The sequence below is a fragment of the Pleurodeles waltl genome, chromosome 12 (assembly GCF_031143425.1).
Source record: "Pleurodeles waltl isolate 20211129_DDA chromosome 12, aPleWal1.hap1.20221129, whole genome shotgun sequence".
NCBI classification, from domain to species: Eukaryota; Metazoa; Chordata; class Amphibia; order Caudata; family Salamandridae; genus Pleurodeles; species Pleurodeles waltl.
The window spans coordinates 682,015,226-682,033,627 of NC_090451.1; the positions used below are offsets into that span (position 1 = coordinate 682,015,226).

The following is an 18,402-nucleotide window of genomic DNA, read 5'->3' on the forward strand; positions in this document are numbered from 1 at the left end:
GGGCTGCAGCATGTATTATGCCACCCTAGGGACCCCTCACTCAGCACATGAACACTGCCTCACAGCTTGTGTGTGCTGGTGGGGAGAAAATGACTAAGTCGACATGGCACTCCCCTCAGGGTGCCATGCCCACATCCCACTGCCTGTGCCATAGGTACGTCACCCCTCTAGCAGGCCTTACAGCCCTAAGGCAGAGTGCACTATTCCACAGGTTAGGGCATAGTTGCATGAGCACCATGCCCCTACAGTGCCTACGCCAAATGTTAGACATTGTAAGTGCAAGGTAGCCATAAGGAGTATATGGTCTGGGAGTCTGTCAAATACAAACTCCACAGTTCCATAATGGCTACACTGAAATCTGGGAAGTTTGGTATCAAACTTCTCAGCAAAATAAATCCACACTGATGCCAGTGTGGGATTTATTGAAAAATGCAAACAGAGGGCATCGTAGAGATGCCCCCTGTATACCAGTCCAATTCCTAGTGTTAGGCTGACCAGTTCCTGCCAGCCTGCCACAACCAGATGGGTTTCTGGCCACATGGGGTGAGTGCCTTTGTCACTCTGTGACCAGGAACAAAGCCTGGACTGGGTGGAGGTGCTTCTCACCTCCCCCTGCAGGAACTGTAATACCTGCCTGTGAGCCTCAAAGGCTCATGTTTGTAGTTCCAGCACCCCACTGCATTCCAGCTAGTGGAGATGCCCGGCCCTCTGGACACAGCCCCCACTTTTGGCGGCAAGTCCAGAGGAGATAATGAGAAAAACAAGGAGGAGTCACCCACCAGTCAGGACAGTCCCTATGGTGTTCTGAGCTGAGGTGACCCCTGCCTTAAGAAATCCTCCATCTTGTTTTGGAGGATTCCCCCAATAGGAATAGGGATGTGCCCCAATCCCCTCAGGGAGGAGGCACAAAGAGGGTGTAGCCACCATCCAGGACAGTAGCCATTGGCTATTGCCCTCCAGACATACACACACAATTAAGTATTTAGGGGTGACTCTGAACCCAGGAAATCAGATTCCTGAAACTTGAAGAAAGAATAAGGACTGCTGACCTGAAAGCCCGCAGAGACGACGGAGATGACAACTGACTTGGCCCGAGCCCTACCGGCCTGTCTCTCAACTCAAAGAATCTGCACAGTGATGCATCCAGCAGGACCAGCGACCTCTGGGGACTCAGAGGACTGACCTGTACCTAAAGGTCCAGAGGACAGCGGCTCTGTCCAGAAACAACAGCAAAGAAAGCAACTTTAAAAAGACTCCAACTTCCTGCCAGAACGTGAGTCTTCACACTCTGCACCCGACGCCCACAACTTGAGTTCAGGACAACAACACCGCAGAGAGGACTCCCAGGCGACTCCAACAACGTGGACACCCTAAGTCGACCTCCCTGCACCCCGACAGTGACGCCTACAGAGAGGATCCAGAGGCTCCCCCTGGCCGCGACTGCCTGGTAACAAAGGAACCTGACTCCTGGACCAAGCACTGGACCCGCAGCCCCCAGGACCGAGAGGAACCACCTACCAGTGCAGGAGTGACCAGCAGGCGGCCCTCATCCTAGCCCAGTCGGTGGGTGGCCCGAGAAGCACCCCTGTGCCCTGCCTGCATCGCCAGAGAGACCCCCGGGTCCCTCCACTGTTTTCTACGACAAACCCTATGCCTACTTTGCACACTGCACCCGGCAGCCCCTGTGCCGCTGAGGGTGTATTTTTCTGTGCCTGTGTGTGTCCCCACCAGTGCTCTACAAAACCCCCCTGGTCTGCTCCCCGAGGACACAGGTACTACCTGCTAGCAGATGGAACCGGAGCACCCCTGTTCTCCATAGGTGCCTATGTTATTTGGGCCCTCCTTTGACCTCTGCACCTGACCGGCCCTGGGTTGCTGGTGCTGAGGGTTTGGGGTTGCCTTGAACCTCCAACTGTGGGCTACCTGTGCCCAGGAGACTGAACTTGTAAGTGCTGTACTTACCTGAGAAACTAACCAATACTTACCTCCCCCAGGAACTGTTGATTTTTGCCTGTGTGAAGTACCTTACAGTTTATGTACTTACCTAAATTCTGAATCTTGTGGTTCTGAAATAAATTAAGGAAATAATATTTTTCTATATAAAAACCTATTGGCCTGAAGTTAAGTCTTTGAGTGTGTGTTCTCATTTATTGCCTGTGTGTGTACAACAAATGCTTAACACTACCCTCTGATAAGCCTATTGCTCGACCACAGTAAAACAAAAATAGAGCATTAGTATTATCTAATTTTGCCACTATCAACCTCTAAGGGGAACCCTTGGACTCTGTGCACACTATCTCTAACTTTGAGATAGTATATACAGAGCCAACTTCCTACACTGACCATGCAAATCTTTTCATCATTGTACGAAGCAGAATGTTGTTTTGGGTGCCAAAAAACAAATATGAATTTTCAAAGGCCTTTGTTTTTTTTGTAAAACAATACTGCCTACTAAACAAATACCTTTGGAAATCTAATCCTCTGTTGGGTCAAGCTTCAGGTGTGTGTTGAATTTAACTCTACAAATTCATACCCGTCAGTCCATCTGCTCCAGCTCTGTTAGATTGTGGTGCATCTGGAACGCTTAGGACTTGAATTGTGCCCAGAGACTCCAAATTCCGGTCAGGAAGAAGCCTTCTCCTGATCATGTACAAATTACTGATGATGCTCCTATGACATCAGGCCATTCGTGTTCCTCTCCTAATTTTCTTTGGTGATCATAAAGAAATGATTTCCTTCGATCTGATCACGTCTCCTAATTGCGCCACTGTGTATGGGGCACCTTGACCGGAATAACACAACCCCTAGGTTATTCTGACAGGAGCTAACTTACTGAAGACCAGTCTCATTCTGCTTTTGCTTAGACCTTGTCCATCTCTCTGGCTTACCAGGAATACCTTGATGTTTTTCAGAATCCTATTTCTGTGGTCCGAATTGCAGGTAAGCGTTCTGACCTGAACATCTGGAAAACCACATTCTGGGGTAGACAGAGGTTGATCAGTATTTGGTTAGGAGTATTGGGTAGGCTTCTCTGAAAGTAGTGTTTGCCAAATACAGATGCCATGCATTCAGAGAATGTATTCAGAAGCTGAACCTCTGACAAAACCATTGCAGGATGGACATGTCCCTGATCTGTAGTGATCCAGGGTACCATAGAGTATATAACGACGCTAAACAAAAAGAGGAAAATGGAACCAATACGTCTGGAAGAAGCTTTCTAGGTGAGATTTGTCCTGCCCTTGGTACATTAAGAAACTCGGGCACCGCAGAGTTGTTTGTACATGTACAAGTCTAGTTGGTTCGGTAACTGCCAGATTTCGAGCAAGCCAAACCACTATTGGATATTTTAGGCTTGGACAGAACCTCATGGTTTTCTGCACTTCCAGACTAAACTAAGAGTTTCCTCTAAGCATGTCTGAATAAGACTAGACCTTGGTTTGCATTGGCACAGCATTGCACCATAGGCATGGTATGTACATCTGTTTTGCTCTCTGTAGAATAGGAAGTATCAAGACACCAATCTATGACTCAGAACTCCCCCCCAGGTTACTCACAAAGTTACTACCGGATTGTCATGATGGGTTAGCTGTGGGATGGGACTGTGAAAAGAAAAGATTGCTCGTTGTGTATATGTTATTGACCTTTAGAGAGGCAAATTTGTCTCGACACTGAGAAATCTACGCCCTTATGATAGAGAGCTGATGAAAAAGCCTGTTCAACGACCAAAATGAAACTGAATTACAACGTCCATATTCAGGCCAAAGATGATGTGACCCTGATAATGAAAACAGAGGTTACTCAAGTCATCTTCTGAGAACTGAATAAAGAACGAATCGCGGACCAAACAAATAAGTTACTTACCTTCGGTAACGCTTTTTCTGGTGGATACAGTAACTACCTGTGGATTCCTCTCCTAAAGAATTCTCCCCTCGTGCCAGCCTCAACGGCAATTTCTTCTAGCTCTGCATGCCGACAATGACGTCACAATCGCCCGACTTCATGCCGTATGACATCATCTAGGCAATAAGAAGCCCTCGTCGACGTGCAGATGTCAGCTATCACCATTTTTTACGTGCCATAGAGGCGATCAGGTTGACCCTAAAGAGAACATAGTCATCTCAAATGAATGAAAACAGAACATTTAATAAAGTCAGATAACAGTAATAATTGCTCTATACAAGAGTAAAATATGTCAGTCAAGTCCAAACAAGTTTTCCTTAAGCTATCTAAATTTGAAAAAGAAATGTATATATAGATGCCACAACTATATACATGATTCAGGTATAAACATATATACAAGGCAAAGAATGCTCACCCAAGGATTTCTTGGTATGACCAGCCAGGCAACGGGGTGGAGGGTGGGACCGTGAGGAATCCACAGGTAGTTACTGTATCCATCAGAAAAAGCGTTACCGAAGGTAAGTAACTTATTCTTCTGATGGATACACCTACCTGTGGATTCCTCACCTAAAGAATAGAGTCCCAAAGCAGTACTACCTCCGGAGGTGGGTGCCCGAATGGTCAAACCAAGAAATCCCGCAGCACCAAGGGAGCAAAATGACCATCCCTCCTAACCTCAGAATCAAAACAGTAATGTTTAACAAAAGTATGGAGGGACGCCCAAGTCGCTGCCCTGCAGATGTCAGCCACAGGAACACCCCTAGCTAAAGCCGAAGAAGCAGCCTTAGCTCTAGTGGAGTGGGCACGAAGCCCCACAGGTGGTTCTTTCTTCGCCAAAGAATAACAAATCTTAATACATAGAAGGACCCACTTGGATAGCGTTCTCTTGTGGACAGCTCTACCTTTCCTCTTCCCCACGTATCCAACGAAGAGCTGATCATCTTGCCTCAACTCCTTCGTCCTGTCGACATAGAAGCTCAGCGCTCTTCGTGGATCCAGCCGGTGGAGCCTCTCTTCCTCCTTGGATGGATGAGGTGGAGGGTAAAAGGAAGAGAGAGTAATAGACTGCCCCAGGTGAAAGGGTGTAACAACCTTCGGGAGGAAAGCCGCCTTGGTCCTTAACACCACTTTATCCCTATAGAAAGAAAGGTATGGGGGCTCTACGCTAAGAGCCTGAAGCTCACTAACCCTTCTGGCCGATGTTATGGCCACCAAGAAAACAGTTTTGAGAACTAGCAACCGCAAGGAGCAAGAATGCATCGGTTCAAACGGGGACCCCATTAAAAATGTTAATACCAAATTAAGGTCCCACTGAGGCATTACGAATGGTGATGGTGGAAATTTGTTAGTAAGACCCTTTAGAAATCTTAAAACAATAGGAGATTTAAAGAGGGAAGGCTGATCAGGAAGGCACCGAAAAGCCGACTGTGCAGATAAATAACCCTTGACTGTGGCAACCGCACAACCCTTCTGTGCCAGGCAAAGAGCAAATGACAATATGTCAGACAAACAAGCCTTTAAGGGATCAATTCTATTCTCTCCACACCAGCATATAAATTTAGCCCAACAACTTGCATAGATCGATTTGGTGAAGTGTCGCCTGGCCGATAAAATAACATACACCACTTCTGGTGGGAGAGAAAAAGCACTCAGATTGCCCCGTTCAATCTCCAGGCATGAAGGTGCAGGCTCTGGAGGTGGGGGTGTAGAATCTGCCCCTGCGACTGCGAGAGGAGGTCCACCCTGTAAGGGAGATGGAGCGGAGAGCACTGAGAGGGTTGGAGAAGGTCTGTGTACCACACCCTTCTCGGCCAATCCGGAGCTATCAAGATGACCTGGGCTCGGTCTTGGCGGATCTTCCTCAGAACTCGAGGAATTAGGGGTATGGGATGAAACGCGTAAAGCAACTGACCGTTCCAGGACATCTGAAACGCGTCCCCCAAAGCTCCTTGCACCGGATACTGGAGGCTGCAAAATAACGGGCACTGCGCGTTCTCCTGAGTTGCAAACAGATCTATCGGTGGATATCCCCACATCTGGAAGATGTACAGAACCACATCTGGATGAAGACGCCACTCGTGGTCGACCGAGTTGCATCGACTGAGAACGCCTGCACGCACGTTCAGAGCTCCGGCCAAATGATGTGCTACCAAGCAAATCTTGTGGTCCTGAAGCCAGGACCAGAGTTGAAGAGCTTCTCTGCAGAGATGATACGACCCCACGCCTCCCTGCTTGTTTATATACCACATCGCAGTAGTGTTGTCCGTCAGAATCTGGACTGACTGACCGCAAATGGAAGGGAGGAAGGCCTTGAGAGCCAGACGTACAGCCCGCAATTCCAACAGATTGATGTGAAATCTCTGTTCTACCGGAGACCAAAGGCCTTTGACCTCCAGGTCCCCCAGATGAGCTCCCCACCCTAGAGTGGAAGCATCCGTTACCACTGAGGCCACTGGTGGGGGTAACGAGAACGGCTTTCCTTGGGACAGGTTGTCGACCGCTTCCTGTAGGAGACTGGACTGGCTTGTAGCGAGTACCAAGGGGTACTTGCACCGTGCACCAGGCCCAGTTATCCCTTATTAGTGTATAGGGTGTCTAGCAGCTTAGGCTGATAGATAATGGTAGCTTAGCAGAGCAGCTTAGGCTGAACTAGGAGACGTGTGAAGCTACTACAGTACCACAAGTGTCACTTGCACAATATCATAAGAAAACACAAATACACAGTTATACTAAAAATAAAGGTACTTTATTTTTATGACAATATGCCAAAGTATCTTAGAGTGTACCCTCAGTGAGAGGATAGGAAATATACACAAGATATATATGCACAATAGCAAAAATATGCAGTATAGTCTTAGAAAACAGTGCAAACAATGTATAGTTACAATAGGATGCAATGGGGAAACATAGGGATAGGGGCAACACAAACCATATACTCCAAAAGTGGAATGCGAACCACGAATGGACCCCAAACCTATGTGACCTTGTAGAGGGTCGCTGGGACTATTAGAAAATAGTGAGAGTTAGAAAAATAACCCTCCCCAAGACCCTGAAAAGTGAGTGCAAAGTGCACTAAAGTTCCCCTAAGGACAAAGAAGTCGTGTTAGAGGAATAATGCAGGAAAGACACCAACCAACAATGCAACAACTGTGGATTTCCAATCTAGGGTACCTGTGGAACAAGGGGACCAAGTCCAAAAGTCACAAGCAAGTCGGAGATGGGCAAATGCCCAGGAAATGCCAGCTGCGGGTGCAAAGAAGCTTCTACTGGACAGAAGAAGCTGAGGTTTCTGCAGGAACGAAAAGGGCTAGAGACTTCCCCTTTGGTGGACGGATCCCTCTCGCCGTGGAGAGTCGTGCAGAAGTGTTTTCCCGCCGAAAGAACGCCAACAAGCCTTGCTAGCTGCAAATCGTGCGGTTAGCGTTTTTGGACGCTGCTGTGGCCCTGGGGGGACCAGGAGGTCGCAAATTGGACCAGGAGAGAGAGGGGACGTCGAGCAAGACAAGGAGCCCTCTCAGCAGCAGGTAGCACCCGGAGAAGTGCCAGAAACAGGCACTACGAGGATGCGTGAAACGGTGCTCACCCAAAGTTACACAAAGGAGTCCCACGTCGCCGGAGACCAACTTAGAAAGTCGTGCAATGCAGGTTAGAGTGCCGTGGACCCAGGCTTGGCTGTGCACAAAGGATTTCCGCCGGAAGTGCACAGGGGCCGGAGTAGCTGCAAAAGTCGCGGTTCCCAGCAATGCAGCCCAGCGAGGTGAGGCAAGGACTTACCTCCACCAAACTTGGACTGAAGAGTCACTGGACTTTGGGGGTCACTTGGACAGAGTAGCTGGATTCAAGGGACCTCGCTCGTCATGCTGAGAGGAGACCCAAGGGACCGGTAATGCAGCTTTTTGGTGCCTGCGGTTGCAGGGGGAAGATTCCGACGACCCACAGGAGATTTCTTCGGAGCTTCTGGTGCAGAGAGGAGGCAGACTACCCCCACAGCATGCACAAGCAGGAAAACAGTCGAGAAGGCGGCAGGATCAGCGTTACAGAGTTGCAGTAGTCGTCTTTGCTACTATGTTGCAGGTTTGCAGGCTTCCAGCGCGGTCAGCAGTCGATTCCTTGGCAGAAGGTGAAGAGAGAGATGCAGAGGAACTCGGATGAGCTCTTGCATTCGTTATCTAAAGTTTCCCCAGAGACAGAGACCCTAAATAGCCAGAAAAGAGGGTTTGGCTACCTAGGAGAGAGGATAGGCTAGCAACACCTGAAGGAGCCTATCACAAGGAGTCTCTGACGCCACCTGGTGGCACTGGCCACTCAGAGCAGTCCAGTGTGCCAGCAGCACCTCTGTTTCCAAGATGGCAGAGGTCTGGAGCACACTGGAGGAGCTCTGGACACCTCCCAGGGGAGGTGCAGGTCAGGGGAGTGGTCACTCCCCTTTCCTTTGTCCAGTTTCGCGCCAGAGCAGGGCTAAGGGGTCCCCTGAACCGGTGTAGACTGGCTTATGCAGAATTGGGCACCTCTGTGCCCAACAAAGCATTTCCAGAGGCTGGGGGAGGCTACTCCTCCCCTGCCTTCACACCATTTTCCAAAGGGAGAGGGTGTCACACCCTCTCTCAGAGGAAGTTCTTTGTTCTGCCATCCTGGGCCAGGCCTGGCTGGACCCCAGGAGGGCAGATGCCTGTCTGAGGGGTTGGCAGCAGCTGCAGTGAAACCCCAGGAAGGGCAGTTTGGCAGTACCAGGGTCTGTGCTACAGACCACTGGGATCATGGGATTGTGCCAACTATGCCAGGATGGCATAGAGGGGGCAATTCCATGATCATAGACATGTTACATGGCCATATTCGGAGTTACCATTGTGAAGCTACATATAGGTAGTGACCTATATGTAGTTCACGTGTGTAATGGTGTCCCCGCACTCACAAAGTTCAGGGAATTGGCTCTGAACAATGTGGGGGCACCTTGGCTAGTGCCAGGGTGCCCTCACACTAAGTAACTTTGCACCTAACCTTTACCAGGTAAAGGTTAGACATATAGGTGACTTATAAGTTACTTAAGTGCAGTGTAAAATGGCTGTGAAATAACGTGGACGTTATTTCACTCAGGCTGCAGTGGCAGGCCTGTGTAAGAATTGTCAGAGCTCCCTATGGGTGGCAAAAGAAATGCTGCAGCCCATAGGGATCTCCTGGAACCCCAATACCCTGGGTACCTCAGTACCATATACTAGGGAATTATAAGGGTGTTCCAGTAAGCCAATGTAAATTGGAAAAAATCGTCACTAGCCTGTTAGTGACAATTTGGAAAGAAATGAGAGAGCATAACCACTGAGGTTCTGATTAGCAGAGCCTCAGTGAGACGGTTAGTCACTACACAGGTAACACATTCAGGCACACTTATGAGCACTGGGGCCCTGGGTTACCAGGGTCCCAGTGACACATACAACTAAAACAACATATATACAGTGAAAAATGGGGGTAACATGCCAGGCAAGATGGTACTTTCCTACACAACCCCCCCCCAAACGAAGGACAATAAGACTAGCCATGACCTGATGAGTCTTCATTGTCTAAGTGGAAATATCTGGAGAGTCCATCTGCATTGGAGTGGCTACTCCCAGGTCTATGTTCCACTGTATAGTCCATTCCCTGTAGGGATATGGAACACCTCAACAATTTAGGATTTTCACCTTTCATTTGTTTTAGCCAAAGTAGAGGTTTGTGGTCTGTCTGAACAATGAAGTGAGTGCCAAACAGGTATGGCCTCAACTTCTTCAGAGCCCAGACCACAGCAAAGGCCTCCCTCTCAATGGCAGACCAACGCTTTTCTCTAGGGGTCAACCTCCTACTAATAAAAGCAACAGGTTGATCCTGGCCCTCAGAATTAAGTTTTGATAGGACTGCCCCTACTCCTAATTCAGATGCATCGGTTTGGACATAGAATTTTTTAGAGTAACAAGGGCTTTTCAGGACAGGTGCAGAGCACATGGCCTGCTTCAGCTCCTCAAAAGCTTTCTGACAGTTTGCTGTCCATAATACCTTTTTAGGCATTTACTTGGATGTGAGGTCATTAAGAGGGGCTGCAATGGAGCCATAGTTCTTAATGAACCTCCTGTAATACCCAGTGAGGCCTAGGAAGGCTCTCACCTGAGTCTGAGTGGTAGGGGGAACCCAATCAATAATTGTTTGGATTTTCCCCTGAAGTGGTGCAATCTGTTCCCCACCAACAAGGTGTCCCAGATAAACCACCTTACCCTGCCCTATCTGGCACTTTGAAGCCTTGATAGTGAGGCCTGCCTTTTGCAGGGCCTCCAAAACTTTCCATAGGTGGACCAGGTGATCATCCCAGCTGGAGCTAAAGACAGCTATATCGTCCAAATACAGTATGCTGCACTGAAAGCTTCCAGCCCTTGCAGGACTGTGTTCACCAACCTCTGAAAAGTGGCAGGTGCATTTTTCAAACCGAAAGGCATTACAGTAAACTGGTAATGTCCTCCAATGGTTGAAAATGCAGTCTTAGGTTTAGCATCTTCTGACAATTTGATCTGCCAATACCCTGCAGTCAAATCAAAAGTGCTTAGATACTTGGCAGATGCCAGTGTATCTATGAGCTCATCTGCCCTGGGTATAGGGTGAGCATCTGTTTTGGTTACCAAGTTGAGACCTCTATAGTCTACACAAAACCGCATTTCCTTCTTTCCATCTTTGGAATGGGGTTTTGGTACCAGTACCACAGGAGAAGCCCATGGACTGTCAGAGTGCTCAACCACTCCTAGTTCTAACATTTTCTGAACCTCTTGCTTTATGCAGTCCCTGACATGGTCAGGCTGCCTATAGATCTTACTTTTGACAGGTAAACTGTCTCCAGTATCTATAGTGTGCTCACACCAAGAAGTGGTACCTGGCACAGTAGAGAAGAGTTCAGAGAATTGATCTAGGAGGTTTATGCAATTGTCTTTCTGCTCAGCAGTAAGACAATCAGCCAAAACTACACCTTCCACCAGAGCATCTTGTTCTGTGGAAGAGAAGAGATCAGGTAGAGGATCACTGTCTTCTTCCTGTCCCTCAACTGTTGCCATGAGCAGGGTGAGATCAGCCCTGTCATAGTAGGGTTTCAGGCGGTTGACATGGAGCACCCTAAGGGGACTCCTGGCAGTGCCTAAGTCAACTAAATAGGTGACTTCTCCCTTCTTTTCAACAATTGTGTGGGGTCCACTCCATTTATCTTGGAGTGCTCTTGGGGCCACAGGCTCCAAGACCCACACTTTCTGCCCTGGTTGGTACTGAACCAAAACAGCCTTCTGATCATGCCATTGCTTCTGGAGCTCTTGGCTGGCCTGAAGGTTTTTACTGGCCTTTTTCATGTACTCAGCCATCCTTGATCTGAGGCCAAGTACATAATCCACAATATCCTGCTTAGGAGCTTTTAAAGGTTGTTCCCAACCCTCCTTTACAAGTGTGAGTGGACCCCTAACAGGGTGTCCAAAAAGAAGTTCAAAGGGGCTGAAGCCCACTCCTTTCTGGGGTACCTCCCTGTAGGCAAAAAGGAGGCATGGTAGAAGGATATCCCATCTCCTGCGGAGTTTTTCAGGGAGACCCATAATCATGCCTTTGAGAGTTTTATTAAATCTCTCCACCAGTCCATTTGTTTGTGGATGATAGGGTGTTGTGAGCTTGTACGTTACACCACACTCCTTCCACATGGCCTTTAAGTATGCAGACATGAAATTGCTTCCCCTGTCTGATACCACTTCCTTTGGGAAGCCCACCCTGGAAAATATTCCTAGGAGGGCCTTTGCCACTGCAGGTGCTGTAGTGGTCCTTAAAGGAATAGCTTCAGGATATCTTGTGGCATGGTCCACTACCACCAAGATAGACCTATTGCCTGAAGCAGTAGGAGGGTCAAGGGGGCCAACTATGTCAACCCCTACCCTTTCAAAGGGAACCCCAACCACAGGCAGTGGGATAAGGGGTGCCTTTGGGGTGCCACCTGTTTTGCCACTGGCTTGACAGGTTTCACAGGACTTACAAAATTCCTTTGTGTCCTCAGACATTCTAGGCCAATGAAACAGGGGAACAAGCCTGTCCCAAGTTTTCATTTGTCCTAGATGCCCTGCTAAGGGAATGTCATGTGCCAGTGTTAGGAGGAACTTTCTGTACTCCTGAGGAATCACTAATCTCCTGGCAGCTCCAGGTTTAGGATCCCTATGCTCAGTGTACAAGAGGTTGTCCTCCCAGTAAACTCTGTGAGAGTCACTGACATCCCCATTAGCCTGTTTGACAGCTTGCTGTCTGAGACCCTCTAATGTGGGACAGGTTTGCTGTGCCACACTCAGGTCCTCCCTGGCAGGCCCCCCTTCACCCAAAAGCTCAGCAGTGTCTGCTTCCAGCTCCTCTGGTGTAGGTTCTGCACAGGGAGGGAATTCTTCTTCCTCAGAAGTTGAATCCACTGTAGAGGGAGGGATAGTAGGAAGTGGTTTGCTTCTACTAGCCCTAGCTTTAGGGAGCACTTGGTCCATTGTTCCAGGATCCAAGCTTCCCTGTCCTTTTTGCTTTTTGGCCTGAGCCCTTGTCAAAGCAAAAATATGCCCTGGGATGCCCAGCATTGCTGCATGGGCCTCCAACTCCACATCTGACCAAGCTGATGTCTCCAAATCATTCCCTAATAGACAGTCTACAGGTAAATCTGAAGCTACCACAACTTTCTTTGGACCAGTAACCCCCCCCCAGTTGAGATTAACAACAGCCATGGGGTGGCTAAGTGTGTTGTTGTGAGCATCGGTTACTTGGTACTGGTGACCAAGTAGGTGTTGTTCAGGGTGGACCAGTTTCTCTATGACCATAGTCACACTGGCACCAGTGTCCCTGTAGGCCTGAACCTCAACACCATTTATTAGGGGTAGCTGCTTGTACTTATCCATAATAAGGGGACAAGCAACTAAGGTGGCTAAATCAATAGCCCCCTGTAGTGCTTTGCTCTTATCTGGTTTCTAAGCACTAACATAACACACTAGAAATGCACTTGTGAGGTCAAAGAAGACTTTTATTGTTGTTAATTCTTCCCCAACCCCAATTTTTATGAATGACGAATTAGTAGCTTTCAAGTCCGCGTTAATCAAACAAAATATATCAGTTTGCAATATACACAGCAGGTTATATTTATAAGATATTGAATGCAAAGCAAAACAAATACTTCACCGTGTGGGAACTATTCACAGCTTCATCTTTCTAAGGTCTGCAAGCTGAGGACCCCTGTCAGCCGCGAGAAAGAGAGATTCATCTACCCACACGGGATTGCTGGCAGCCTGCGCCAAGCTCCAGCACAAGGTCCGGCAGATTCGAATCTGACTCTCTGCAGCCTGTTACATTTGTTACAAAGGTGTGCCCCCTCCTCTCAGACCTGGGAAACTGAGCAAGCCTTTTGGAGACTGGCCAGGTCTCCAAGACTACTCCTGTTCCCAAGCTCAAGCGAAGAAAAAACAACACCCATGTACTCTCTCTTATCATGTCTAGTCTACTGTGAGAAAAACATCTTGGTTCTCTGGTGCAAAAACACAGCTTGGAAAAATACAGCTTGGATTCTCAACTGCAAGATCTAACTCCACGTTAAAGGCAATAGGCAGCTAGCCTAGATATCAAATGCAATGTCATGTTAAAGGCAACAGGCAGCTAACCTAAATATCAAATGCAATGTCTAGTGTCATATCAAAGCCAATAGGCAGCTGAGCTGAATACAAAATGCAATGTCTTATATCATGTCAAAGCCCATAGGCAGCTGAGCTGAATATAAAATGCAATGTATAATATCATGTCAAAGCCAATAGGCAGCGGAGCTGAATATCATGTCAAAGCCAATAGGCAGCGGAGCTGAATACAAAATGTAATATATGATATCATGTCAAAGCCAATAGGCAGAATATCTAATAGCATGTCAAAGTCAATAGGCAGCTAAACTGAATACATCATGTCAAAGCCAATAGGAATGCAATGTCAAAGCCAATAGGCGGCTAGACTGGATACAGCATGTCAAAGCCAATAGGCAGAATACAGAATGTAATGGCTAATGCAATGTCAAAGCCCATAGGCGGCTAAACTGAATACAGAAAGCAATGGCTAATGCCATGTCAAAGCCCATAGGCGGCTAAACTGAACAAAACATACCATGTGCTACTGGTGAACATTGAGCAACTAATATGCGCAGTGGTGAAACACAAAGTCATTGGTCAAAACAAACTCCATCAAATAGCAGTACACCCCCTCAGAGACTAACACAGCCTCTGTGGCCTCCCTAACAAGGCCAACCCCAACTAAGTTACCAATAGTGAGCCCAGCTACTCCCTTGGATTGGCTATTAGTAGGTTTGCTCCCACCACCACTGCTATTAGTAGGGACACTAGGGGTAGCAGTAGGGGTTGTAGTGGTCGGAGCATTGGTGCCTTTCTTTGGACAACTGGGATCTGTTGTCCAATGGCCTTTTATTTTACATAAATAGCACCATGGTTTCTTTTCCTTGTTCTGATTAAAAGAGGATTTGGGCCCACCACCCCCACCAGAGTGTTTTTGTGGGTCTGATGAAGACTCATTTTTAGATTTGTCCCCACCCTTGTCAGAAGACTTACCATCCTTCTTTTTGTTGCCATCTTTGTCACCCCCTGTATGAACTTTTCTGTTCACTCTTGTTCTGACCCATTTGTCTGCCTTCTTTCCCAATTCTTGGGGAGAGGTCAGATCAGAGTCCACCAAGTACTGGTGCAACAAATCAGACACACAATTATTAAGAATATGCTCTCTCAGGATCAAGTTATACAGGCTGTCATAATCAGTAACTTTACTGCCATGTAACCACCCCTCCAAGGCCTTCACTGAATGGTCAATGAAATCAACCCAGTCTTGTGAAGACTCCTTTTTGGTCTCTCTGAACTTTATCCTGTACTGTTCAGTGGTTAAGCCATAACCATCCAGGAGTGCATTCTTAAGAACTTGGAAATTATTAGCATCATTTTCGTTTACAGTAAGGAGCCTATCCCTACCTTTTACACTAAATGATAGCCATAGGATAGCAGCCCACTGCCTTTGAGGGACATCCTGTACAACACAGGCCCTCTCAAGTGCAGCAAACCACTTGTTAATGTCATCCCCCTCCTTATAAGGGGGAACTATCTTGTGCAGATTCCTGGAATCATGCTCTTTTGCAGGATGACTATGGGGAATACTGCTGCTGCCACCATGGGTTTCTAAACCCAACTTCTGTCTTTCCTTCTCTAGTTCAAAAGACTGTCTATCCAAATCCAGCTGTTGCTTTTTAAGCTTCAGTCTGGTTTGTTCCACCCTCAACTTATTGAGTTCCCTCTCTAACATTCTGTCATCAGGGTTGGTGGGAGGGACATTCCTAGATACAGAGGTATGATGGGAATGAACAGAAGGAGACCTGTCCCTTACAGAAGCCACCCTAACAGCTTGGCTAACAGAAACATTACTACCAGTATGGTGAGAATAAATGCTTTTGCTATGATGTGAGACAACACTATTTGTATGGTGTGGCTCATCATCATTACCAACTATGCTAGACTGTCTAGTAATGGGCAGGCTAGGGAGTTTCTTTCCTGAATCTTTTCCTGGGGGAGTCCCTGAATCAGATTGGGAACTATTAGGTACTTTTTCAACAGATGGGGCACCTATAGCCTTATCTTGTTCTCTAAGCATGTTAATTAACAGTTCCAAGGAAGGATTCTTCCCTACACTCAAACCTCTCTCTATGCAGAGACTCCTTGCTCCTTTCCAGCTAAGGTGATCACATGCAAGTTTGGACGGATCAACATTTTGGCCTGTGCCAGACATTTTTAGAGAGAGTTAAAGTGATAGAAAAAGAAAAAAAAGTTTTCAGAACTTTTTAGAAAGACAGAAAAAAACTTTTTAAACTTTTAAGAACTTTTTGAAAGTTTATAAGTACTTTTCAGCACTTAGAAAAGAGTGAAAAGAGGAAATGCAAAACTTTTTGGCTATGTGTATATACACTGACCTTGTTTTGTATATTTTTCTCTTATGAAAAGTACAATGACAAGAGTGGTAAGTAGTCTCAAAGCACTTATCCCACCGCTGCACAACCAATGTAGGAGGCTGGACTGGCTTGTAGTGAGTACCAAGGGGTACTTGCACTTTGCACCAGGCCCAGTTATCCCTTATTAGTGTATAGGGTGTCTAGCAGCTTAGGCTGATAGATAATGGTAGCTTAGCAGAGCAGCTTAGGCTGAACTAGGAGACGTATGAAGCTACTACAGTACCACAAGTGTCACTTGCACAATATCATAAGAAAACACAAATACACAGTTATACTAAAAATAAAGGTACTTTATTTTTATGACAATATGCCAAAGTATCTTAGAGTGTACCCTCAGTGAGAGGATAGGAAATATACACAAGATATATATACACAATAGCAAAAATATGCAGTATAGTCTTAGAAAACAGTGCAAACAATGTATAGTTACAATAGGATGCAATGGGGAAACATAGGGATAGGGGCAACACAAACCATATACTCCAAAAGTGGAATGCGAACCACGAATGGACCCCAAACCTATGTGACCTTGTAGAGGGTCGCTGGGACTATTAGAAAATAGTGAGAGTTAGAAAAATAACCCTCCCCAAGACCCTGAAAAGTGAGTGCAAAGTGCACTAAAGTTCCCCTAAGGACAAAGAAGTCGTGTTAGAGGAATAATGCAGGAAAGACACCAACCAACAATGCAACAACTGTGGATTTCCAATCTAGGGTACCTGTGGAACAAGGGGACCAAGTCCAAAAGTCACAAGCAAGTCGGAGATGGGCAAATGCCCAGGAAATGCCAGCTGCGGGTGCAAAGAAGCTTCTACTGGACAGAAGAAGCTGAGGTTTCTGCAGGAACGAAAAGGGCTAGAGACTTCCCCTTTGGTGGACGGATCCCTCTCGCCGTGGAGAGTCGTGCAGAAGTGTTTTCCCGCCGAAAGAACGCCAACAAGCCTTGCTAGCTGCAAATCGTGCGGTTAGCGTTTTTGGACGCTGCTGTGGCCCTGGGGGGACCAGGAGGTCGCAAATTGGACCAGGAGAGAGAGGGGACGTCGAGCAAGACAAGGAGCCCTCTCAGCAGCAGGTAGCACCCGGAGAAGTGCCAGAAACAGGCACTACGAGGATGCGTGAAACAGTGCTCACCCGAAGTTACACAAAGGAGTCCCACGTCGCCGGAGACCAACTTAGAAAGTCGTGCAATGCAGGTTCGAGTGCCGTGGACCCAGGCTTGGCTGTGCACAAAGGATTTCTGCCGGAAGTGCACAGGGGCCGGAGTAGCTGCAAAAGTCGCGGTTCCCAGCAATGCAGCCCAGCGACGTGAGGCAAGGACTTACCTCCACCAAACTTGGACTGAAGAGTCACTGGACTGTGGGGGTCACTTGGACAGAGTCGCTGGATTCGAGGGACCTCGCTTGTCGTGCTGAGAGGAGACCCAAGGGACCGGTAATGCAGCTTTTTGGTGCCTGCGGTTGCAGGGGGAAGATTCCGTCGACCCACGGGAGATTTCTTCAGAGCTTCTGGTGCAGAGAGGAGGCAGACTACCCCCACAGCATGCACAAGCAGGAAAACAGTCGAGAAGGCGGCAGGATCAGCGTTACAGAGTTGCAGTAGTCGTCTTTGCTACTATGTTGCAGGTTTGCAGGCTTCCAGCGCGGTCAGCAGTTGATTCCTTGGCAGAAGGTGAAGAGAGAGATGCAGAGGAACTCGGATGAGCTCTTGCATTCGTTATCTAAAGTTTCCCCAGAGACAGAGACCCTAAATAGCCAGAAAAGAGGGTTTGGCTACCTAGGAGAGAGGATAGGCTAGCAACACCTGAAGGAGCCTATCACAAGGAGTCTCTGATGTCACCTGGTGGCACTGGCCACTCAGAGCAGTCCAGTGTGCCAGCAGCACCTCTGTTTCCAAGATGGCAGAGGTCTGGAGCACACTGGAGGAGCTCTGGACACCTCCCAGGGGAGGTGCAGGTCAGGGGAGTGGTCACTCCCCTTTCCTTTGTCCAGTTTCGCGCCAGAGCAGGGCTAAGGGGTCCCCTGAACCGGTGTAGACTGGCTTATGCAGAATTGGGCACCTCTGTGCCCAACAAAGCATTTCCAGAGGCTGGGGAGGCTACTCCTCCCCTGCCTTCACACCATTTTCCAAAGGGAGAGGGTGTCACACCCTCTCTCAGAGGAAGTTCTTTGTTCTCCCATCCTGGGCCAGGCCTGGCTGGACCCCAGGAGGGCAGATGCCTGTCTGAGGGGTTGGCAGCAGCAGCAGCTGCAGTGAAACCCCAGGAAGGGCAGTTTGGCAGTACCAGGGTCTGTGCTACAGACCACTGGGATCATGGGATTGTGCCAACTATGCCAGGATGGCATAGAGGGGGCAATTCCATGATCATAGACATGTTACATGGCCATATTCGGAGTTACCATTGTGAAGCTACATATAGGTAGTGACCTATATGTAGTGCACGCGTGTAATGGTGTCCCCGCACT

General features: G+C 47.9%; 1 protein-coding gene across 10 annotated transcripts in view; it reads right to left on the reverse strand.

Annotated features, from left to right (window-relative positions):
* The window catches only part of CHD3 (chromodomain helicase DNA binding protein 3), a 1,503,198-nt gene that overhangs the window by 1,430,763 nt on the left and 54,033 nt on the right, over positions 1–18,402 (reverse strand). The gene's annotated exons all lie outside the window — the stretch shown is intronic.